The sequence below is a fragment of the Equus asinus genome, unplaced genomic scaffold (assembly GCF_041296235.1).
Source record: "Equus asinus isolate D_3611 breed Donkey unplaced genomic scaffold, EquAss-T2T_v2 contig_193, whole genome shotgun sequence".
Classification (NCBI taxonomy): domain Eukaryota; kingdom Metazoa; phylum Chordata; class Mammalia; order Perissodactyla; family Equidae; genus Equus; species Equus asinus.
The window spans coordinates 686,884-712,772 of NW_027224842.1; the positions used below are offsets into that span (position 1 = coordinate 686,884).

Here is a 25,889-nt window from a genome sequence, read left to right on the forward strand (position 1 = left end):
CATAGCTTACATATAAAACAACCCAAAGTTAGTAAATTTATTTAGTCCTTTGAAGTGTGGTCCATATAAGGACGTGGTAAGAAAAGAGTCCTGCTGGAGAAGAACGGAGTGTGGACGGCTTGCAGTCTCTGAGGAGAAATCCTTCCCCTATCTGGGCATGTGGTATCAGGGAGGGCAGGATTCTCTGACAAACTACCCGGCTTCCTCAGGCACACTCAACTACTTGCAGTTCCCAGAATGTGTCACACTTTCCCTTCATACCTTGGAAGAAACTGTTATTTCTCCCAGAAACTTCTCAACTTCTCCAGCCCCTTCTTCATTCCCCTTCCCCTTCTTTGGCCCCTGCTGACTCACCCTTCCTTGTCTCAGCTTGTATAAGGCCTCCTCATGCTTCCATAAAATTGAGGTTGCCCCCATAGACTGAAAGCTTGTTGAGGGATAGTACTGAGCCTTTGTTCATTGCAATATCTCTAATACCTACTATAGTGTCGAAAGTACCGAAGGCATTTGATAAATGTTGAATGGCTGAAGGAAAGAAGAGTCACCAGCTGACATGACAGAACAATGTCTATTTCATGATAACTCACTTCTAAGCCTTTGCAAAGCAGGTTATATGTTTTTTATTAAATTATCTGGTTTGAAAATAGGTAAAATAGAGCCCATATAGGTATTGATATTTCAAGTAATCTGGCATGGTAAATAATTTTAGAATCTTTCTGCTGTTTGCATACAAAGAGATGACTGAATTGGGCCTTGTATTAAAACATTTTATATTCAGAATTTGATCATACTTTCTACCCAAATACTACATCCTGTTTCTCTCTTTCAGGTTCAATTATTAATGAATTATTAATTATTCTAATCTTTCATTTTTATCTGCATATTAAAGCCTTTTCTTAGCTCCTGTAATTTTTTTTTTCATTAAAAGTTTGACATAATTTCATCTAAGGACTAAGCATAAAAGAAGTGGTTCCTGGGATTATAATCCTGGGATAGTCTCTTCTACATCTAAAGTACTGAAAATATTTTCTGTATTTGAAAACTAAAGATTTGTTTGATTTCTCCATCCCAGGCATGCTGCTTGCTGGGTTTCTCATCAGAAATATCCCTGTCATCAATGATAACGTACAGATCAAGCAGAAGTGGTCTTCCGCTTTGAGAAGCATAGCACTATCTGTCATATTGGTTCGTGCTGGCCTTGGGCTTGATCCACAGGTATTGAAGTATAAATTTCTAATTATTGACTTGGAATTTTGTTCTTCCAATATTGCAAGTATTTAGAATGACTGAGCTTTAGGAAATGGATGTGGACACTTTGCACAGCATTCAGAACGACAGAATGAAATTTATTTCATACAGGACTGTCCCCAAAAGATGTTCCCATACTCTCTCTTGGAGAAAGGTGGAGTTACTGTCTATCTAGGGACAGCACCAAGAATAAAGGCTCCCCTTTTCTCTGACAGAGATACAGGCCGTAGTTATAAATAAGGGTTGTGAGAGAGAAGACATCATATTTTTGGTGTGGAAAGCCCTATACGAGTGTTTAGGACTAACTATGCTGGCTCAGAAAACTGCCTAGCATACAGAATGAGTCTCAAAGTGTGCTTTTTTCGTGTTTGCTTTTGAAAGCAGGAATGAATGTTCTTGAGGATTGCCTTTACATCAGGTTCATTCTGGGGCCACAAATTATACATATGGCCAACACCGAGACGGTTAGATCAGCTAGTGTGGAGGTTATGAGCACAGACTCTGAAAGCAGCCTGGCCGAGCTCAAACCAAGCTCCACCACTCACTAATTTCATGATCTTGGAGAACAGCTTTAACTTGTGCCTTTTTGGATGAGAAAATCTAAACAATGATGATAATATTATCCCCTGTGTCATAGGTTGCTATGAGGACTAATAAGCCAACTCTAAAACACTTAGAACACTGAAATGTTTGTTAAATAAAACTCATTACCTGGAAAATTCATGATGGATGATCCAGACAGTCTGAACACTGAAGAAAAAGCATTTAATGTCATTCTCTCTGTGTGTCTTTAGAGGGTTATTTCGTATGTCTATTTTTATATTTCAGGCCCTGAGGAAGCTGAAGGGTGTCTGTGTAAGATTAGCCATGGGTCCCTGTCTTGTGGAGGCATGCTCATCTGCTCTTCTTGCCCACTTCCTAATGGGTTTGCCGTGGCAATGGGGATTTATACTGGGGTAATGATTTTTCTTTGTCGTATGAAAATACACACGGACATTTAGGACTTTCTCTGACGCTATACAAGTGAATGCATAATATTTTCGTAAGGACATCAGAAAATACAATACAGATATTCCAGCATAATATTATGACTATTAATATACCAGCATATAAACATTATAACTTCAAAATATAGTGTATGTCTTTGTAGGTGCTAACTTTGACAGTTTTATAATAATTTAAACTATTGAGGAAGTAATAGACTTTTATTATGCCTGATTCCATGCCAGTGAGAGATGCCAGATCTCTCCTCAAAGTCCATACAAAGGATAACGAATGCTCAACGGTGATCCACACCTAGCATAGGCCTCCTCCTCCTTTCACCAGGCTCTTATGATTATCTGTTCTGCTGTATTTTCCTCCTGCTGTTAGTTCTTTCTTCTTCTTCTTCTTCTTCTTCTTCTTTTTTTTTTTGGTGAGGAAGATTGGCCCTGAGCTAACATCTGTTCCCAAGCTTCCTCTTTTCTTTTTTTTCTCCCCAAAGGCCCAGTATATAGTTGTATATCCTAGTTGTAAATCCTTCTAGTTCTTCTATGTGGGATGCCACCACAGCATGGCTTGATGAGCAGTATATAGGTCCACACCAGGATATGAACCAGCAAACTCTGGGCCGCCGAAGCAGAGCACATGAACTTAACCACTATGCCACTGGGACAGCCCCCGGTTCCTACTTCTAAGATTTAAGAGCCATAAGAAGTAAATAAATATGAAAGTACTTGGTAAGAATTTGGTGTTGGGGCCAGCCCCACGGCTCATGTTGAGGTGGCATTGGCGTCCCATATAGCACAGCCTGAGGCACTCACAACTACAGTCTACAACTATGTACTGGGGGGCTTTGGGGAGAAAAAAGAAAAGATTGGCAACAGATGTTAGCACAGGTGCCAATCTTTAAAAAAAATAATAATAATTTGGTGCTGATAAGTAGGCAAGAAGTAAGAACTACTTACTTCTCACGGTTAACACTCTCGAGCTATACTGCCTAGATTCAAATCTCGGCTCTGACTTTCCAGTATGTGATCTTCGGCAAATTACCTAATCTCTTTGTGCCTCCATTTCCTCATTTGCAAAACAAAGATAATGATTGTAGCTACCTCATAGGGTGGTTGTGAGGATTAAATTAGTTAATATATGTGAAGTGCTTAAAATGGTGTTAGGTACATAGTGAGCTTCATAAATGCTTTCTGCTATCCTACTGCTGCCGTTATCAGTGTCACTGTTACTGTCACTATGGCCTTCCTCTTCTAATCTGTTGTCTGATTTTTACATGCCAGGTCCTGATAGAAGGCCTCGCATCACTGGATTCCAATCCAAAAAGTCCATGGCCGTGTTTTTCAAACCTCATGCCGTGGATGTTTTGTTTAGATAGAAGGCAGATTCCTGGGGCCTCACCCCATTAGGTCTCCCAGACCAGCCGTAAATACAGATTTCAGACAGGCTGCGTAGTCCCAACGCAAGTTGTCCATGGCCACGCTCAGAAGAAGTGTTCTGTAGAACTTGTAGCTGTGCGTGTGTTTCTGTTTGGGACTTCACTGCCTTTGAAAGACTGTAATTGTCTAAAGTGTAACCTCTGAAAGAGTGGAGGTTATTATAATTTCACTAATAATAGTAATAATGAAGAAGATGCTATCATAAATATTTAAAGTGCTGCCTGCTTAGTTTTGTCTTAGGTGCTGTGTCTCCAGCTGTGGTGGTGCCTTCAATGCTCCTTTTGCAGGAAGGGGGCTATGGTGTTGAAAAAGGTGTCCCGACCTTACTCATGGCTGCTGGCAGCTTTGATGACATTCTGGCCACCACTGGCTTCAACACGTGCTTGGGCATGGCCTTTTCCACAGGTAAACTGATCAGTTCATGTGTGCTGTTCTCTTATGCTCTAGCGACATAGATATGATGTTGTGAGTGTGGCATATTTCCTTGATAATTGATTAAGGCAAATTAAAATAGAAAAAGCAACTCCAAGAGTTAGTTCTATACCTAAGGAGAAACCAGTGGCTTCTTGTCTTTACTCCCTTCACCCTCTAAATATAAAATGCTCAAGTACTGTGGTAGGTGCGTGAGGGGGCTTCAAAAGAGCAAAGTCGAAAGAAGGAGAACAGCTTCTGCATGCAGCCACCCGGGAGGGTCAGCCTTCGAGACTGCGCACAGAGGGTGAGCAGGTGTTTCAGTGAGCACAAAGGACAAAGTAGTCCAAGTGGGAGGGACAGTTTCTGTTCTCTCGTCTTTAACATTTTAGGGGAAATAATTATTTTAATGTGTATCTTATTAATACTTAATAACTGTCTGATACAGACATATTTTGTTTTAAGTAGTAATAAAACAGGAACTTAAGGCATTTTTTCCCTACTGTTATTCAACACCTTTATTATCCTTTGGGACAGCACACATTTAAGTTCACTTTTTAATCTGTTTCCAAGACTGGAAGATAAGATTTGCAATTTCATATTATTGACAAAATGTAATTGTGGGCTAAGTTTAGCTTCAGATTATTTAGTGGGAACACACCTTAGAAAGTCTTGTGTTCTCAGTCTCTCTGCCCCATGGTTATCCTCCCATTTTATGACTATATTTGACGTATGCCAATTACCTAGTACTTCACCTCTTCCCACACCCTGAAGTTGCCTTACGTCTAGTCCCCACCGTGTATCACTGGTGAATTAATCTTCTCAAAGCATTGTTTTGATAGTCTTACTTTCTTGTTCAAGCACCAGCAAGGATTCTCTATTACCAATTAGGTCGAATCTACACCCTTGTCTCTATTTTAACTCTACTGTACCTGTCCAATCGTACATTCTCCCTGCTTCCTGGTATACACCTTTAAAACAATAGTTCTCAGCCTCAGCTGCACACTATAATTACCTGGGAACTTTTTAAAAATACTCATATGTGGGCCCTACCTTAGGCCACTTAAATCATAATCTTTGGGAATGGAAACCACAGCTTTAGAGCAACAGAGTTTGCATTAAAATCACACAGGAGCAGGGTAGGGAGGGCCGTGGGGAGCGGCTGCTGGGGTTTTCATAATCTGAGGGGTGGGGGTGGGGGTGGGGCTAGCCTGAAGAACCTTCCTACTTGACAATACTCTGTACCCTCTGCCCTGCCCTACTAAATGCAGTCCTTAGACCATCTGGATAGGAGCTACCTGGAGCCTCTTTAAAATGTGGATCCCAGGCCCGGCCAGACTTACTGCATCAGAATTTTCAGAGGTGGGGCCCAAGAAGTCTTTTTTTCTTTTAAACAATCTTACTATACGGGAGACTGAAAGTGGTTAGTTACTTTCTACACATTTATAGTAAATTATTTACTGTAATATCTTGCAACGTATACTATTATCACAGATAAATGTTTTTGACAGTCACACTATTACCTAATAGAGAGCTGTCCTAGCTAAATAAAACTACTACAGAGGTAATCATTTTTTTAAATACAAGAGATAATTGAAACTGTAGGGGAGGAAAAACCGTTTCCCACACCAGGTTCGTTGACTGGGGCCCTGTAATCAGACTGACAAGAGACAGACTAACAAGAGAAAAACAGTTTATTAACGTGTGCATTGTGCTTACACAAGACCTCAAAGATGAGTAAGTCAAAGGAGCGGTCAGAATTTGGGCTTGTTCAGCATTTTAGCAAAGAACAATAATTATGTGGAGAAGCACAAGATAAAGGAGCTTTGAGCTTCTAGAGGCAGCAAATTGTGGGAAAAGAAACATATGGGGACCTAACGGTAGATAAGGGCTTGTTTTAGCAAAGTTTGTGATGTGAATTCCTCTGGTGCTGTCTTGGGGCTGATAAGGGCCCATAAGTGTCCCAAGTTGTCTCAGTGATTAACTTCTGTCCTTCCTGGTAAAAAGGAGAGGGGACACCTTTATGAATGTATGTCCTGCTTTTGGGCAAATAGTGAGAGGGCAGAGAGCTTTTCTTATATCTGCTTCTTCTCAATTGCCTTCAACTCAGAATAATCCTTATGCCCCAGTGGCATATTTGGGGTGACATATTGTGTACTCTAAACCACAATGACAAAAACCCACAATAACTAGTTAGTACATTTTTTCTTAGAATAGTGTGTGAAGAAGGGCTTTATGTGTTGAACAACTTCTTTTTTTTTTTGAGGAAGATTAGCCCTGAGCTAACATCTGCTGCCAATCCCCTTTTTTGCTGAGGAAGGCTGGCCCTGAGCTAACATCCTTGCCCATCTTCCTCTACTTTATATGTGGGACGCCTACCACAGCATGGCTTGCCAAGTGGTGCCATGTCTGCACCCGGGATCCAAACTGCCAAACCCTAGCCGCCAAAGCGTAATGTGTGAACTTAACCATTGCACCACTGGGCCGGCCCCTTTGAGCAACTTTAATATAATTTTCTGCACAATGTGTTCACAAAGTTTTTTTAATTAAAGTTTCCTAAGTTCTGTATGATATGGGGGAAAATATTGGTTCTACTTACCTCTCTATTATTTCAAAGAAGCTGAGTAAGAAATAAAGATTCTTCTAAGAGCAATTTCAAAAATAATTTGTTTTCAGTTTGCTTTTAGAATAAACATTCAAGAAGGAATGAGTCCTTTACACTCATCATAGTAAGAAAAGATTCTTGATTTTAATTCTCAAATTAAGTTCCTGTATTCTATACATATCAAACCTACTAAAATCAGTGTACATTTGTTATTTTAAAATCAGGCTCGTAGGGCCAGCCCTGTGGGGTAATGGTTTAAGTTCGTGTGCTCTGCCTTAGTGGCCCAGGATTCGTGGGTTCAGATCCCAGGCACGGACATAGCGCTGCTCTTCAAGCCATGCTGTGGCGGTGTCCCACATAAAATAGAGGAAGACTGGCACAGATGTTAGCTCGGCGACAATCTTCCTCAAGTAAAAAGAGGAAGATTGGCAACGGATGTTAGGTCAGGGTCAACCTTCCTCACACAAAAAAAAATCAGGCTATTAAATGGCTGTTTGAAAACTAGATCAGTCTACTCACCCAGCCTATGCATATCATACCAATTAGCTCTGAATCATGAATTTTATCTTTCATATTTTCTTAGGCCCTTTAGGTAAAGTTTTTTGAAGTAAATGTACAAAAAAGTGCACAAATCATAGTTTATGCCTATTTTGAAGTTTATCTCTAATAATGCATACCTTTCTTATAAGATAGGCCCATTTTATTAGACACTTTAAGTCACATATATTTAAGACTGTGGAGAGCAGGAAATATCTGTAAACTTTTCCTTCTGTGTAATCAGATGCTTTGTGTGATGATTGAAGTAAAGTCTTTGTATTTATGGATTTAGAGTTCTGACTGAAGATTTTTTTTTATGTGTGTCTAAGGTTCCACGGTTTTTAATGTCCTCAGAGGCATTTTGGAGGTAGTAATTGGTGTGGCAGCTGGGGCTCTTCTTGGATTTTTTATTCAGTACTTCCCAAGCAGTGACCAGGTAAAGGAAACCATCTGTGGGAAAGTCGTGCTCTAAAATGTCACGGGAAAACATTCTGGAACACTCCCTCAGAGCCATGTGAAGGACGTGATTTAGCAAATGACCCCCATTTTAAAACTGCTTGCTGCTCTGTCAGTGCTGTCTGTGAGGCTTAGGAAGACAGCTAAACCTTGAAGATGTTAATGCAGTCCTGGGATTTTCTTCTCCTATTTATATTCTGTACACTTCAGCTTGCACTGTAAAACAAATAACATGAATTCCAAACTAATAGGATATGCAAGTCTTATTTTTATTTTCATTTTTTTGAGGAAAGATTAGCCCTGAGCTAACATCTGCTGCCAATCCTCCTCTTTTTGCTGAGGAACACTGGCCCTGAGCTAACATCCGTACCCATCTTCCTCTACTTTATATGTGGGACGCCTGCCACAGCATGGCTAGACAAGCAGTGCATAGGTTGCACCTGGGATCCGAACTGGCCAACCATGGGCCGCCAAAGTGGAACGTGCGAGCTTAACCACTGCGCCACCCAGCCAGCCCCGCAAGTCTTATTTTTTTAATTAATTTATTTTTTATTTTTATTATTATTCATAATACTCAACTAAATCAAGATATAAAATGGTTCTTTGGGCCCACGGTTTTAGTGTCAAAATACCTTAGATTCTAATACTATCAAATAGATAGACCTTAACATTTCATTAAAATATAGTCTCTTTCTCACCGAGTAGATTGAAGTTCTTTACTGTACATAGTGATTCTTAATGAGAAACAAAGGCTTGTTTGTTTTCCTTTACCCTCTTTAGTCTCTTCTGATAGGTAAACATATAAAAATCTTTTCTTTTCTAAAAGAATTGGTGTTATTTTGAGATTTCAGAGCATTTTGAATGGAATTCAAATCTTAACTGAAGTAAAACTTTAATTAAGAAAATTAATGTTTGCATTATCAGAATGTATGTTGATTTGAATTTTTATTGTGCTGCAAAAAAACTCCAAGTAAAATAGTCTGTAAAAGATTTTATGAATGCATAAAAGAAAATTCAAGGATTTTCTAATTATGCAACAAAGTACAAAGAAAAATGATGGCTTACATTTTGTTGCTTACTGTGTATAAAATGACAGGTGAGTTGAGTAAAGTCCCGCTGTGCTCATCAGGGCAGCGACTATCTACATGCAGCTCCAGCAGACACAGGACATTTCCAGAGACAGTACAGACATAGAAATTTCCAGCATCACTGATCGTTCTGTTGGGAAGCGCTGATCTAGTGCAATCCACACAATAACCCATGAAGAGAATACCTTTAATATGACCATTTCACTGCTGAGGCTCAGGGAGAGATGACTTAAACAAGGTCACGTAGCTAGAACGCCGTAGAGCTGGGTATGAACTCAGTTCATCCACTGCCAGGGCCTGTGCGCTTCCAGTCGAACCCTTCTAAGGACCTGCTGCCTTCTAAAGCAATCAAGAAGTTTAAAGGCTGAACAGGGACAAGTAACGAAAGAGAGGAGCACATTGCTTAGATTTTAAAAATCAACACCACAGACTCCTCTCAGTCTACAGCCACCTAGAGTTTCTTGGTATTCAAAGATTTAGAAAGAAGAACTGGAGAGCATCACATTAAAGAGTAAATAGAGAACCTAAAAATAATAGAGATATCATATCTTTAAGCTTCACAAAAACCCCATGATGTAACTGCTTTCAAGGAGGAGGAAACAAAGCTTGGAGAGGCTAAGTAATATGGCCACTGCATAGCCAATGGTGGGAAAGAGCTTGCATTTTAACCCTAATTTGTCCACTTCCAAAGCCCACACACTCTTTTCTGCTGCTCCGTTCAGCCCTGCGGACTTCTGCGTCAATGACTTCAGAGGAGGCTCACTGAGGTTCCTGAACGGGGAAGCTGCGTTTGTACACATGCTAACTCTACTTTTGTTAAGGAAAAGAAAGTAAATGTTATGTCATGCATTTATGTGCACAGATACAGACATTTTTATTTTCTACTAAGTCCTGAATATGGAAAAATCAATAATTAAAAATCAGTTCTATGAAATAATTGAGCTAATCCACGTTTTTTCTCCTCAAGGACAAACTTGTATGGAAGCGGGCGTGCCTTGTTTTGGGGCTGTCTGTGCTGTCGGTGTTCAGCAGTGTGTATCTTGGTTTCCCTGGGTCAGGAGGACTGTGTACGTTGCTCATGGCTTTCCTTGCAGGCATGGGATGGAGCAGTGAAAAGGTGAATTTCATTTTAAGTTCTTCTTCTCATGACTACTTTCTGATTAGATTAGTTTTTTTCCAGATACTTTCATAATATCAAGTTAATAAAATTAATCATAAGAGCTATTTTCTGTACATATACAAACGTATGCCCAAATGCACACATACACTTCCTTTTTTCCTGTTACATACCAATCTATAACTTGATGTTTTTACTTAAAATGTATCATGGTCATATTTCCATGATGCCTCCCTTATTCTTTGTAAGGGTTGCAGAGTATTGCATTGTATAGCTGTACTGTACTTTATTTAACCAGTTTCCTGCCTAAATTTAATTTAACAGACATTTAAATTGTTTCTAATTTTCTGCCAAGACAAAAAGTGCATCAATAAAATATCCTTGCATATACCACTAAGACACTATCAAGTCTAAGAAGCACCATTATTTTACATGCCACCAAGAGAGAAAAAGAATGCTGCCAATTAAACTATGACATCACTTCCTAATTTCAGAAATGAAAAAGTGTGTTTCTTAAAATCAACAAAATATAGCATATCTTTGAGTGTATCTATAGGATTAATTTCTAGAAATAGGATTTCTCTATGAAAGAGTATGCACATTGATACTTTTGATAGTATCAATTTGCCCTTTTTTTAACGTATGCTTTTTAAAAATTTTTTGGTGAGGAAGATTGGCCCTGAGCTAACAGCTATTGCCAATCTTCCTCTTTTTTTCCTCCCCAAAGCCCCAGTACGTAGTTGTATATCCTAGTTGTAGGTCATTCTAGTTCTTCTATGTGGGACGCCGCCACAACATGGCCTGACAAGCGGTGTGTAGTAGGTCTGTGCCCAGGATCCAAACTGGTGAACCCAGGCCGCCAAAGCAGAGTGCACGAACTTAACCACTCAGCCATGCAGCCAGCCCCTTGAGTTGCCCTCTTAAACAGCAGTACCAATTTATATTCCCACCAACAGTTTGTGAAAGGATCTGTTTTTCTGATCTGTGTACTTTCAATCTTTAGATATTTTGCTAATCTGACAGGTGAAAAATGTTTCTCATTATTGATCTGATTTGTATTTCTTTACAAGTGGAGCTAATCATCTTGTCATATATTTACTAGCCAGTTTATTCAAAAGCCTGTGCCCATTTTTTATGATTGTCTGTTTTTCTTACTGACTTTCAAGATCATTAAAATTATTCATTTCCTTTATGTGTATTATGGAAATTAGCTGGTTGCCATTTATTTAATTTCAAGGTACATTTTTATGGATTTGAACTTGAGAGGATCATATACTATTCTGCTTCATGAAGAAATTAGATGTGGGTGACCTAAACTAAATACACATATATCATTTGGGAAAACCAAAGACAACTGTTGAAAATAATTCAGCTTAAAATAATACTACATGAAAAATATATGTTGATTATCAGTCCTGAGGTTGGGTGTGCAGTGCCCTGCAGGTGAGCGGTCTCTGCAGAGGTCTGTAGAGGCAGGGCTTCACTGTGGGCACATGGCACTCCGTTGGAGGCTTTCACTCTCGGGAGGCAAGACATGTGCAGTTGGGCATCCCTTTGCTGTAGAGGAGGGTGGATTGGTGGGGCTGCCTGGAGCCTTGTGTAGATAAGGGACTGAGGCCCCAGGAAAGCAGGCCGCAGTGGATTGGGCTTTGCAGGCAAGGAGCAAGGCTCTGCAGAGCCCTGCTGCAGGCACTGCATGGGCCCAGGGCTGCTGCGTCCTCCTGGGGAGGCTTGGCTGTAAGGCTTATTTCAGGTCTACTTTTTTTTCCTTAGCAGCACCCGTATTATTAAATTCTCCTTTGTGATTTCACGTAACTTAACATCTGACAAGAGGAAAGCTAAAACATAAACTTCCCAGTATAAATTGGGTCCTCTTATCATCCCTCATCTCTTGTAAACATTTGCTCTTGTCAAAATTTGCTTTTCCGTGGCTTCACTTTCCTTGCAGGCCGAGGCAGGTGATCACACATTGCTGTTCAGTCTCGGGTCTGATCTCAGCTCCCTGGCTCCTCGCTGAGCGCTCACTGCTGAGTGCCTTCCATCCTGCCTGGGCTGCTGACCAGCGCACTGCTCTCGGAGCACTCTGGCCCCCTTGTCCGGGACAGAGCTCGCAGTCTTCACTCCGTGAAGGCATGCCACTGTGTGTGCACTGTGACCCTTGTCGAGCATCTGGGAGCTTGCCTGACATTAGCATTTTACAAACTGTCCCTTCACTTTTGAATGGTAACCTTTTTTAGCATTTAAAAAAATAAATTACCAAAGAGAATATTGTTTAGAATAAAGTTTATTTGATTTCTGAGTATGAAAGCGGTATATGCTTATTGTAGAACTTTGAAAAATTTTTTAAAAGTCAGATAAAAGGAAAGAAAAAATGATTTGTAATTTCTCCACCTAAAGCCAACAGCTCTGTAAACTATTTTGGTTTATTTCCTTTCATTTATTCAACAGGAAAATTCTCAAATATGCTTGTAGTAAGTTTCTTCAAATTGAATTTTATAGGTAAATGCTTTCTGTTGTCACTTGTTTAAAAGTCTTCAAAAATTACAACCAACTCATTATATTATACTGTCATGGGTGAAAAGAGGGAAGAGAATTAATCAATTTTTATTGCCACTCCGTATGGCCCTGTGCTAGCCAGTGAGGGGATATTCTCATTTATTCTCATCAAAAATCCTTTGAAAAAATATTACCATTTACATTTTATAGAGACTGTAAGTCAGAAGGACTTAAATAACATGTCCAAGGTCACAAAATTAGAAAGTGGCACTGGGATTTAACTCAGGTTTATCGACTCCAAAGTGACCAGAATATACCATCATTGTGCAGGGCACGTTTTTATGTTTCGACATCTATTCGAATAACATATAGCAAGTGTATTAAAAACATTATACTTCCAAACTTTGCAATTTCAGATTGTTTGTAAATTAATAAATGATAGGATAAAAAATAAACAGTGAAAAGGAACCATATCATTTGGAATAGAACATAAAAGAGTAGTTTTAGCAACAGACGTCGAGGGGAAGACGGGTGCCCACCGCAAGTGGACGTGAGCCACTCGCGCAGAAGACAAGGGAGGGGGCCCGGCCAGTTCCGGTTACACGATTCTTCAGAAAACGAGGATGTGAGTCATGTAGAAAAGACCGTTATAAACCAAACAAATCATCTGTTTTTCTGCATTTGCCATAACTTTGCCTGAATTGCCAGCAGCCTGGCTGATTACATAGAAGATCAATGTAATCCCAAAACCCGGAGAGAGAACTGACAGCTTTTTTTTTCATATTTACCTCTGGTTAATCTCCTATGTATGTCTCTTTACACACACACACACACACACACACACACACACGTGGATGCACCATAAGCTTTTTAAAACCAGTCTCTGCTATTTTAAATTATGCTGAAATCCAATATCGTTTCCTTAGGGCAGATTCTTAATGCTAAATTTTTTGGGTCAAATAACATGAACATTTTTAGGTTTTTGACACGTATTACCAAACTGGTTGCTTTCTAGAGTTGTATCCATTTACTTTTCCACCAGTAATATGTGAGGTACCTATATCATTACATCGTCATCAGCTTAGAATAATGTTTATCCAACTTTAGCACCACCTGGAAGTCTTGTTAAATTGGACTTGTGGACCCCACTCCCGAATTTCTGATTTAGTTAGACTACGGTGGGGCCTGAGAATGTGTACTTCTGATCAGTTACCAGGTGATGCTGATGCTGCTTCCCTGGGGACCACACTTTGTGAAACACTGCCTTAGAATATTATTGTTTTTAATTTTTATCCTTACTGATAGTCAAAAGTGGTATCTTTTTTTGTTTTATGCCTCCTTGCTTAACAATAAAATTGAATGCTTTTTCATATATTTAGCTATTTGTATTTTTTCTTTTTCTTTGATAGGTTTTTTGTCCATTATCTCCTAAAGTTGAATGTACTGATTATATATATGATATTAGCCCTTTGTGCCTTTTTTTATTGTTCATTTTTAACACACAAATATCTTATAGTTTCACGTGGTCCGATCTATCAATCTCTTATTATGACCTTTCCTCAGTTTATTTTTTCTTAAAGATTCCTTTCCTAGTGAAATCTTACCTATGTTATCTCATTTATTCTTTGCAATAACCTTGAGAGGTAGATACGAGACCCATTTTACAAATGAGGATACCAAGGCCTAGAGATAGTAGATAGAGTGCCTAAGGTCACCAAGCTAATAAGTGGCAGAGCCAGGATGAAAACACACTGTTTGAGTATATGAAAATGATTTCCTAAAGACAGGGTAAAAAAACCTTCATTGAATCACTTATATGGCAGACACTCTCCATATCTTTTCTAATTTAGTACTCAGGCAAGTCCCTACTTCTGGAGGCACCAAATCAATGAGTCCAGGTTTTGGACTGCTTTTCCTCCTTGTTCCATGGTGTAGCATAGGGTCTGAGCACTCAGACTTCCTGGATTAAGCTCAGCCCTACACCTGAGTAGCTGTATGCCCATGTACAAAGTATCTGACTTCTCAGTCTTCGATTTCCATATCTCTCAAGTGGGGAATGATAATAGCAACAACTTCATAGAGTGGAGGATTAAGTGAAATAATCTATATAAGGCAAAGTGCTTAGTCAGAACACACTAATAATTTTTATGACTATCTCTGAGCAGCACAATGTAATAAAAAGAGCATAAAATTTAATCTATGGAAATTGGGATTCCAGTCCCAGAGATTCTACTGTCTAGATGTGTAATCCCAAGCAAGTCACTTACCTTCTCTAATACTCAGTTTCCTCAACTGTACACTGAGAAAAATAATAATAATCACTAAAGAATTATTGTGGCTATTATGTGGGAAAATGGAAATAAAACACTTGTAAACTCAGTGCTGTAGCTATATTGTTGTTGAATTATGCTTTGACAAGCTACAATATTTTATAAAATTTTGTTTGCGCCTGTAGTTTTCTGACATTATCTCATACTTTCCTGCTTGGTTTTCCTTGTAATCTTGCCATTATTGTATTCAAATGCACTCACTTTTTTAAGGCCTTTTTCATCTATATTTTTCATCTGTTTTCAAATGCAGTGCTTCTTCTGATGACTTTAACAGCTACAGGATGTTTTTCTTGATATATTTTCAATCTTCTGAATCTTGAAATCTTCTCTCTAAGAAGAGAAGTGTCAGCTTAAGTAGATATTTAACTCATGATGAAACTTCTGTTTCTCTTAACTTTCTCTTTTTGTCCATAATGGAAAGTGATTTCCATTGTTGAAGATTCTTACTAATGGTGCATACAGATAGGTAAAGTGGCCTTAACTTTCAGTGGACACCACAGTCTTCATTCCTCTGAACTCATGTCTTCTTTTGTACTTAGCCTATTTGATGACTCCTTTTTCTTTCTTTTTTTTTTCCTGAGGAAGATTCACCCTGAGCTAATATCCATTGCCAATCTTCTTTTTATTTTTGCTTGGGGAAGATTGTCACTGAGCTAACATCTGCACCAGTCTTCCTCTACTTTGTATGTGGGTCACCACCACAGCATGGCTGATGAATGGTGTAGGTCCACGCCTGGGATCTGAACCTGCAAACCTGGGCCACCAAAGTGGAGTGTACCAAACTTAACTACCACACCACGGGGCCAGCCCCTCTATTTTCTTTATAAACAGATTCATTTTAGTTTTGAAGTTACAAAAAAACCCACAAGAAGGTACATTGTGGCTCCTCTCTCATCTTTAAGTTTTACAATATATAGGGCCATGTCTGATATTAAATTAGTCTACAGTATTACAATCAAAAACCAAATCGTGGGGCCAGCCCTGGTGGTCTAGTGATTAAGTTCAGCATGCTCCGCTTTGGTGGTCTGGGTTCAGTTCCCAGGCGCAGATGTACACCACTTGTCTATCAGTGGCCATGCTGTGACAGCAGCTCACATACAAAATAGAGGAAGACTGGCAACTGATGTTGGCTCAGGGCGAATCTTCCTCAGCGAGAAAAAAAAAAAAAACCAAATTGTGGCCTTTGTCCAAGTTTAGAAATAAAAACAATTTGATAGAGAAAACTCAAAATGCCTCTGCTTTCATTGGAGTTCTCAGTACATGAAATACTTTCGAGGACTTCTGTTAAGCCATTAGTCATGGCAACAGAAGGCTAAGTAACCTAAAATTAATGGAGTTGATTTTTGTTCTTTACAACTATGGATATCAGCTAAAGTCTGAACTTTAGCTATGATATACTCTAAAAACTAAATTAAAAAGTAAAATTTAAAGATATGTAGAAGGGTGGCATCTGGACCTTAGTTTGGCAGACGATTCACTGTCATTAAGTGATAAAGGATCTTGGACGTTATCTAATGTAAACCTCTCATTTTACAAATGAGGAAAATTAGGTGCTGAGAGGCGAGTGGCTTGCAGTTGGTGTGTGGCAGAATTTGAACCTCAGTCATGATCTGATTCCTTACGATGTGAAAACATAACTTTATAATGATATAGGAATAGAACTATATAAATAAATCAACCAACCCCTCATATACGGTGTCTTTAAACATTTATAAACTAAGAGGAAATAGAATCTTCACCTTAATAAACATACCAGAAATAACAAAAATTAAGAAAATAGGGAAACGAGGTAATCCTCCTTTGTCAAACTGCTGAGTACGTAAATGAAAGTATAGATCCTTAGATGTGTAAAAATGGTAAAAAAATGTTAAAATGTCGTTCAAAAACATAGATTCTTATTAGTTGATTGAAAAAATCTGTTAAATGTAAATTCTTAGACACTGTTAAGGGTACTGCTAAATTGCCCTACAAAAAAAGCATTATCAATTTGCTCTCCTACCAATTGCTGAGTTTCCTTACAGTCTTATAAATACTAGACATTATTAAAACTTTTTAGTGTTTTTTTCCAATATGATGGCTCCCCCCCCAAAAAAAATATATGGTATATCATTTTAATTTGTGTTTCTCTGATTACTGAGTTTTAGTATCTCATGTTTTTTGGCCCTTGTGTTTCTTCTGGTACAAATTACTTGTGCGTATGCCTTGCCCATTTTTCGATTAGGTTCTATGTCTGTTTCTTATTGATTGGATATTGCTCCTTATTCTGTTACACATAGTACAGATATTTTCCCCTGGTTTGTCACCTATCCTTTTTTATGGTTTCTTTTGCCACAAAATATTTTCGTTTTATTCTAGTCAATTATGTCAATCTTTTCCAAGGGTTTTTGTATTGTGTGTCATAAAGTTAGTACTTATATCAATTAGGGTCTTAGAAGGAATGAGAAACCATATAGTAACTGGAATAGGGAAAGCTTATTATTAACCATACTAGGGATTGTCTTGTAAGATGTAAAGAGGCCCCTAAAGAATATAGGAATAGCAGCTATAAACCCCTAGGGCTGAGATGCAGCATCCGCTTCCACCTCCCCACCCCACCCCACCTACTTCGGCACCCAGGGCTGAGAATCCAAGCCTTGTTAGAGCCTTGGTTCACTGGATGGCAGAGAAGTCACCATGGTACCCTGCCTGCAGAAGTTGCTGGAAATCTACCCTCTAAAGGTGTATGGGGTGGTATGTTGCCCAGGGCAGTTGGCTATGAAATCACCCGAGGAGGAGGCTGGGGGCAGCTGCTGACCGCTGAGTGCTGCTGGCCGCCATACACCCTAGGAGCCTGGCTCTGGAGAAGCCACCCGGGCTGCAGGACCCGGTGCGGAAGCATCCTGCTAGGAGGAGCCACCGAACCAGACGAGCGCCTTCCTCTTGGAGTAGCTCTTGGGCGCCCTCTAGTGGCAAAATTTAATATGGTCCAGCTAGCAAAGGGGAAAGACTTAAAAGGGTCCAGCTCCATCTTCTTTTTTTTTTTTTTGAGATTTTATTTTTCCCAAGCCCCCCGGTACATAGTTGTGTGTTTTTAGTTGTGGGTCCTTCCAGTTGTGGCATGCGGGATGCCACCCCAGCATGGCTTGTTGAGCAGCGCCACGTCCACATCCAGAAATCGAACTGGCGAAACCCGCGGCCGCCAAAGCAGAGCGCGTGAACTTAACTACTCGGCCACTGGGCCAGCCCCTGGCTCCATCTTCTGCAGAGCAACAATTGAAAGGAGGATTTGGAGCCGAGGGGCAGTAAGTTAATAACTGGCACAGCACTTCACTATACCGGAATTTTATTTTTGTGCATGATTTGAGATAGTCATAAACAGTATTCTTTTATAATAAAATAAAATTGGAAACAACTTAAAGGTCTATTAATAAAGAAATGGTTGAATAAACTATGGTACTTCCATATCATACATTATTATGCAGCAATAAGGTGCATTTCTAGATATATGTATAAATATTACAAGATCTTTTAATCATATTGTTGAGTGAAAATTAACTATAAAGTAATACTAAGTATTATGGACACACACATCATGTATTCAGAAGTCGAAGTCCTCCTGAGATGACTTGATGAGATTCTTTATAGTTAACATCCTTTTGCAAACCAACACCAACGCACCTTATGTAATACCTTAACTGTTAGAAGTATCTTTATGCAATTTTTTGCTGTATTCTAGCTACCTTCTTATTTATAGATGCCACATAGATAAAGCCTATCTCAGGTCAAATTGACTCAGATTTCAAATTAGTAAAATTCTTAGATCTTCTAACTTCACATAATAAAAATCCCTGTATGTGTATGTGTGTTTCTTTTAGGCAGAGGTTGAAAAGATTATTGCAGTGGCCTGGGATATCTTCCAGCCCCTTCTCTTTGGACTGATTGGAGCAGAGGTATCTATTGCATCTCTCAGACCAGAAACTGTGGGTGAGAATTTCAAAGTAGTGTTTTTGCTAAAATCAACTTTTTATATTCAGTTGTAGTATCTGTAGTAGGTTTATATTTGGTGGTTCCCATTGTCACAATTATATAAAAAGTTAATACTGATCTTTTAAGCAGTTGGTTAGAAAAGAATGTTTGTCAATCTAAGACAGTAAATTTTATGCCTTAAATATTGTTGCTTGTAAAGAAAAGTGTCGCTCTTAACTACTATCAAGAAAATGCAGGCCTTAAAATTTTTTTCCAACGATAAGAATGTTCATCTAGGCTTGTCCTGATCAAGGGCCAGAATTTTAAAGATAATTAGGCAGTTCTATAATATGTATCCATGGGATAGAAATGTTTGTTCATTCATTCTTTTATTCATTCATACATTCAAAAGCCATCATATTAAAACTGTTGACTTTTAGTACCATACTCAAAAATTAATTTGTACACGTATACAGATGGTCCCCGACTGACGATGGTTTGACTTAGGATTTTTTGACTTTACCATGGTATGAAAGTGATATGCAGTCATTAGAAACCATACTTCGAATTTTGAATTTTGATCTTTTCCCCGGCTAGCGATATGCCATATGATCCTTTCTCGAGATGCTGGGCAGCCGCCAGTGAGCTGCAGCTCTAGTCACCACAGGATCATGAGGGCAAACGACCCATACACTTCTACCCTTTCTGTTTCTCAGTTTCAGTAAGTATTCAAGAAATTACATAAGATAGTGAACATTTTATTATCAAATAGGCTTTGTATTGGATGATTGCCTAACTGTAGGCTAATGTAAGTGTTCCTAGTACATTTAAGGTAGGCTAGGCTAAGGTATGATATTTGGTAGGTTAGGTGTATTAAATGCATTTTTTTCTTTTTCTTTCTTTCTTTCTTTCTTTTGGTGAGGAAGATTGGCCCTGAGCTAACATCTGTTGCCAATCTTCCTCTTTTTGCTTGAGGAAGATTGTCGCTGAGCTAACACCTGTGCCAGTCTTCTTCTAATTTGTATGTGGGATACCGCCACGGCATGACTTGAGAGCGGTGCTAGGTCCACACCTGGGATCCAAGCCTGGGAACCCTGGGCTGCTGAAGCGGCAGGTGCGAACTTAACCACTATGCCACCAGGCCAGCCCAAAGTGTATTTTTGACTTACAATATTTTGACTTAAAGTTGACTTTCAACTTATGATTGGTTTATCAGGATGTAACCCCATCGTACATCAAGAAAGACCTGTACTCATTATTTCCTTCTTTTCTTGCATCACAGTATTATTCCGTCCATACTAGGGATCCCATCCCTGCCACCTCCTTCTAGATCTCACACAGAGTCTCCCCTTTTTCTGACACATCTTCAGATATCCTTGTCACAGCTTTCTCTTCTGCAGAATTGAAACAGATTTTAATCTCTCCTATCTTAAAATAGTATCTTTCTATTCTGACGCATGTGACAACATAGATGAACCTGAGGACATTACACTGGGTAAGATAAGCCAGTTACAGAAAGACAAATCCCGCATGATCCCACTCCTGTGAGGCATCCAGAGGAGTCAAATTCATAAGGACAGAAAGGAGAGCGGTGGCTGCCAGGGTTTAGGCGGGGAAATGGGGACTTGCTGTTTAATGGGTGTAGAGTTTCAGCTTTGCAAGATGAAAATGTTCTGGAGATTGGTTGCACAAAAATGTGAGTGTTTAACTTAATGCTGCTGAACTGTACACTTAAAAATTGTTAAGATGGTAAATTTTACGTGTATTTTACCACAGTCAAAATTTGAATAAATATATATACATATATATATATATATATCCCTTCTTCATTTCACTTCCCCCCTCACCTACCACTCTCTCTCTCTCTTCCTCTTTTCAAACTTTTCTAAAGAGGTAACTGTGTCCCCCTTTTCCATTTCAACTCTCATGCCCTCCCTCAGAACATTTCAGCCCAGCTTCTGCCCCATTCCACAACCAGCCCCGCCCTCACCACGGTCGTATTGCTGGATACACGAAATACGTGTTAGTCTTGACTTGACTTGATCTCTCAGCAGCATTGGACGCTATTGACCTCTTTACAACACTTTTTACGTTGAATTTTTACATTTTCCAGTGCCCTCTGAGTCTTCCTTTACACTATATATGGCTTAAGTGCTGCTCTTCCTCCAAGTTCTTTCAAAAGATTTCTACACTTCACGCTGGGTATCATTTCTCTGAGCTCAGCTACACTCAGTGGCTTCGATTATAAACTATGTAATTGCAAAATCTTTATCTCGAATTCAACATAGCCAGTTGCTGCTTGGACATCACCACTTGTAAATCCCACAAAACTTGAGGCTCAGTGTGTCCAAGGCTTCCTCATCATCCTCCCCAGACTGCTCCCTCCTGGGAATGGGATCGTCCCTTTTGTATCTTGTACTTAAGGCAACAAATACTTTTGAAAATCTACCACGCTGGGAAAAATACCCTCCAATAAAGAGCCACAGAACCTTTTCATAAAGAAACCATGTTGCAGATTCACAATAGAGCATCAAGCAATGTCTGTCTGGTGTTTTACCAGCCTCTTGAACTTGAGAAAGTTATTTATCCTTTCTGATCTTCATTTTTTTTCAACTGTAAAGTGAGAATAATTACTCCACAGGTTGTAAAGATTAAGTAAAGAGATGCATTTAAAGCTTAATACAGAACCTAGCACAGAGCAAGCACTCAACAAATGTTACTTTTTCAAAAACCACCCTATTACCTAGTACTCACCTTAGCTTTGCCTTTCTCAGGTCCGGTAGCTTGCCTTGCCCTAGTCACAATCTCTTATTTTGCAAATCAGAATGAACTTACCTTTATCAGCAAAGGATTCTGAAGGACTGAACGAAGTAGCTGTACACATCAGCCAGGGTGATGGGCAGTCAGTGCACACACCAGTATGGGGAAACAGGTGTAGAAGCCAGTGTCTATTCTGACTGGTCAGTGCCCAGCCAGCTCTCTTCTGACTGCCTGATTGCCTCCATACTTGCTGATAAATATTTTGAATATCACCTCTGGTCTTATCCTCTGTAAAGAATTCTCAACCACTTTGATGAAAATATTAAGTTTTTTCTCTTCTTCGCCCTCTTACCGGTATATTTACACTGCACTCACCTTTTGGTTCTTTATGTTTCTGTCTTCCTCTGACTTTGGAGTTCATGGAGGCAAAGTCTGTACGTTATGCGTGTTTGGGTATCAGAACCTAGTCCAAATTCTGTTATGCGTAGTTATAGTTTAATAAATTCTTGTTAAATAAACACATGGGAAAAAGTGTGGTTCTTGCTATAAAGCATAAGATAAATAACATTCAAATCTCCTTTGTGGAAATTCAAATATATTTAGTTAATTTCTGGCTTTAATTTAGGGCAAATACCTTCTTTTAAACAAATGGTCTGATTGATCCTTAATATTGATGTTTTGACAAATTATGCCTAATCATTTTTGTCTTTTTAATTTTTTAATGTTTTTAGATTATTTCTGTTGATAGAATTTTGAATCAATAATCAGGAGATTCCATTTCTTCCCCAGTATTTCGTTATGTCTAAAAATTGAGTATTTCTTACAGGCCTTTGTGTTGCCACCCTGGGTATTGCAGTACTGATACGAATTTTGACTACATTTCTGATGGTGTGTTTTGCTGGTTTTAACATAAAGGAAAAGATATTTATTTCATTTGCATGGCTTCCAAAGGCCACAGTCCAGGTAATGATGGATCTTAACTCCTATTTCAATATGATCCCTTAAAATTTTGAATAAGAGGGCTTGTCCAAATTTGGTGAACAAAAGTAACTAAAGTTTGATTTATGAAAAGAATTTTTACTAATCTACTCTAAAAGTTTTATTTTTGGTATGCTGATTCCTTTAATATGATGGCTCATTTAAATTTCTTTAGATCTCCAGGGTACAACTGAAAATCCAATAAATCCCTATGTTACTAGAAAGCAGTAGTAGAGGGAGGGAAGAGTTTGAATTTTCATCAGTCAGAGCTCTCTGAATCACCTAGAGATTTTTCGTTTTGATGTCTTCTAAGAAGAGAGTGAAACAGAAATAGCGCGGCCCATGTTAGTGTTTGGAAATACTTCACTGTCAATATGATTGATGATCAGTTATGCTCAACCTCGGTCTTTATATATAATGGAGAAAGATTTATTGAGAAACAACTCAGAAAATGCTTTATTGATTTCCTAGATTATTAGTTAATATTAAATTTTTCAAACTAGCTGTACTTCCTGTCAGTTGTCTCAATCACATGACCCAAAATTTGTGCACTCTAACAAGGCACTAACAGGTGCTTGAAATTATTGACCATGCATTTGGTAGAATACCTATAATTGCTAATTAAATTAGAACTGTATAGATTATCATTTGTTGCAAATAGCCCTGATTGTATTGTATATTTTCAGACTAATTATAGCAAACAAGATTTAACTGTTGCATCCTTGATTATTTTGCAATTATTTAAATATGTAAATTTCTATTTCATGAGATGAAAATCAGATATTTTTAATTTAGGAAACTTTGAGGGTTGTGTATGCTCTGTAACTATATGCCAGATTTGGTGTGGCTATAGGTTTGGGCATTATCCCAGAGAAGTTTTTTTTTCATCAGACTTTGAAAGATGTCTGGGACATAATGGCTAAGAATACTGTGAGGTTTATATGGTACAATAAGTGGAATAGTTTCTCCCTCAGTGTCTCCAGCTTCTACACTACTTCTGGTAACTTTATTAGGTAACTATCAAAATAATTACTCTAGTAGCTTTGGTTTGAAAGATTTGTTTCTAAAGGTTAAAATTTGAAAGACAGCACTTTCCTGCTGTCAAAGCAAATTTATAATAAGGAGAAATTATCTTGGATGTGGTGAATAATGTATGTACTGTGAAGCAAGTATTGTATGGAATTTTCTTTTTTCTTCTTTTGCCACTGCCTAAGAAACAAGACTTTCTTGTATGTTTTTTTCCATATTAGTGTTCTTCAAACTTTTTGGTCCATGACCTGCTGTAAGAAATATATTTTAAATCACAATATATTTTAAATCAGCATACCTACAAACCTCAAAACATACACACACAACGGAGAACTGAAAGAGAAATATACATTGTAATGAGTGCAGTTCTTGCCAAGAATTCTTGAAATGTTGAATTAGTTATGGTACAAGGAACCTGAAATAACAAAGAGCCCTCACATACAGGGACTAAGTGAGATAGATTTTTCCTTCTCTCCCACCAGCAGTCCAGCATGGACACTCCAGAGCTGGCAGGGTGACACTGTCCTCAGCATGTGCCTTCCATCAGTTCACCATTTCTCATCAGGGGGAAGGGGAAAAAGAATGATGTGCAAGTGTCCATTTCTCTTCAGGGAACAATCCAAAAGTAGCATTTATCACTTCTGCTCACCTCTCAGTGGCCAGAACTTAGATATATAGCTTCATCTAGTTGCAAAGAAGGATGAAAAAAAGTCTTGGTTTGGACAGCAATGTGACCAGCTAACACTCAGGAGTTCTAGTTTAGAAGGGAAAAGGGGCATTCAGATATTTGTGGGCAATTAGTAGTCTCTGCCATTGTGTCTCATCCACACCAGCATTCTCTCTTCTGATTCATTGTCCTAGAGGACAACATTGTTGTGTTTTGTGGAATAAGGGAATAACCAGATTGATTAATATATTATTTTCCCAAGTGCACTAATATGGCATTTTGCCTCTAAAAGAAAATGAAGGTTTTCATAATACTTCCCAGTAGACAAATTTTAAATAAAACATTTCACCAAGACCTAAGGCAAAGAGTTCACCAAATACCTAATAAGATTACCTTCAAGTTTTGACAGTGCCTACCACTTTCAGGTTTCTTTATGTTTAACAATTAGTTTAGCTCTATAGCAATACATATTCTTATGTTTTTTCATTTAAAACTTTGCCATCTTCCAGTAAGTATCACTACACTTTTTTTAAAAGATTGGTATCTGAGCTAACATCTGCTGCCAATCTTCTTTTTTCTTCTTCTTCTTCTCCCCAAAGCCCCTCAGTACACAGTTGTACATTCTAGTTGTGAGTGCCTCTGGTTGCGCTATGTGGGACGCCACCTCAGCATGGCCTGATGAGCGGTACCATGTCCACCCCCAAACTAGCAAAACTCTCAGCCGCTGAAGTGGAATATGCAAACTTAACCACTCGGCCACAGGGCTCACTGCACTTTTTCATCTTGTTCTTTTTTAATTCCAGATTCCTGAAGATAAAAGAGTGAGATGACCAGTGACTTTCTTTACTCATAAGGAATTTAGCATACAGAATCGTCTTATAGTCAATTATATCATGAGGCTGTATTTACCTTGTGTTTTGAAATATATTTGCCTGATATTTTTGTAACCCTGCCTTCTGCAACTAAGTACATATGAATCACCATCCCTTCCCCATGCCAGGGCAGGAGAATTTTCAGAATACCAAAACCAATTGCAGTACACTTTGAAAGAAAGAACTTTCTTAGTTGAACAAAAGAACAAGCAGTTTGTTTTTGCAAATGATAAAATAATTCACCTTTTTTCTATGTGCCTGTCTTATATGCCTGTGTCCAACTTTACCATTAAACTTTTACAGGCTGCAATAGGATCCGTGGCCTTGGACACAGCAAGGTCACATGGAGAGAAACAATTAGAAGAATATGGAATGGATGTGTTGACAGTGGCATTTTTGTCCATCCTCATCACAGCCCCAATTGGAAGTCTCCTCATTGGTTTGCTGGGCCCCAGGCTTCTCCAGAAAGCTGCACATCAAAATAATGATGGAGAAGTTCGAGGAGAGCCCTCTGAAGAAGTTTAGAGGTGAAAAGAGAGAATGCTAAATATATGATTAGAAAGCTGTACCAGAGGCTGCTTTTATCAAGATAGATATTGAAATATATAATATTTAAGCTTAAAATGTAACAGAACTTAAAGTGTGGTTATTTCTTTAAACAGCATTTTCAGCCATTACCCTTTCCATGTAGGTGGTAATGTTCTACATTTCTAGCCTGATTTCTCTATCTTCTTCTTTTTGCTTCAAACACTCCATCATTATCTTAATCTGTGTGGGGAGAAATACTCTTTAATGTACTACCACGATATCAGATTAACAGGGGAAAGACCGAGTTCGGTGTGGCGTTCTGCTGGCCAACAGCTCGCTCTGAGTGACTGTTGCCGCCACAGTTTTATGATGCGTGGCCACCTAGCCTCTCATGCC

General features: G+C 38.8%; 1 pseudogene; it reads left to right on the top strand.

Moving 5' to 3' along the window:
* Nucleotides 1-25,599, top strand: part of LOC139043182 (sodium/hydrogen exchanger 9B2-like) — a 42,081-nt pseudogene extending 16,482 nt beyond the window's left edge.
* Nucleotides 25,600-25,889: the final 290 nt, after the last annotated feature.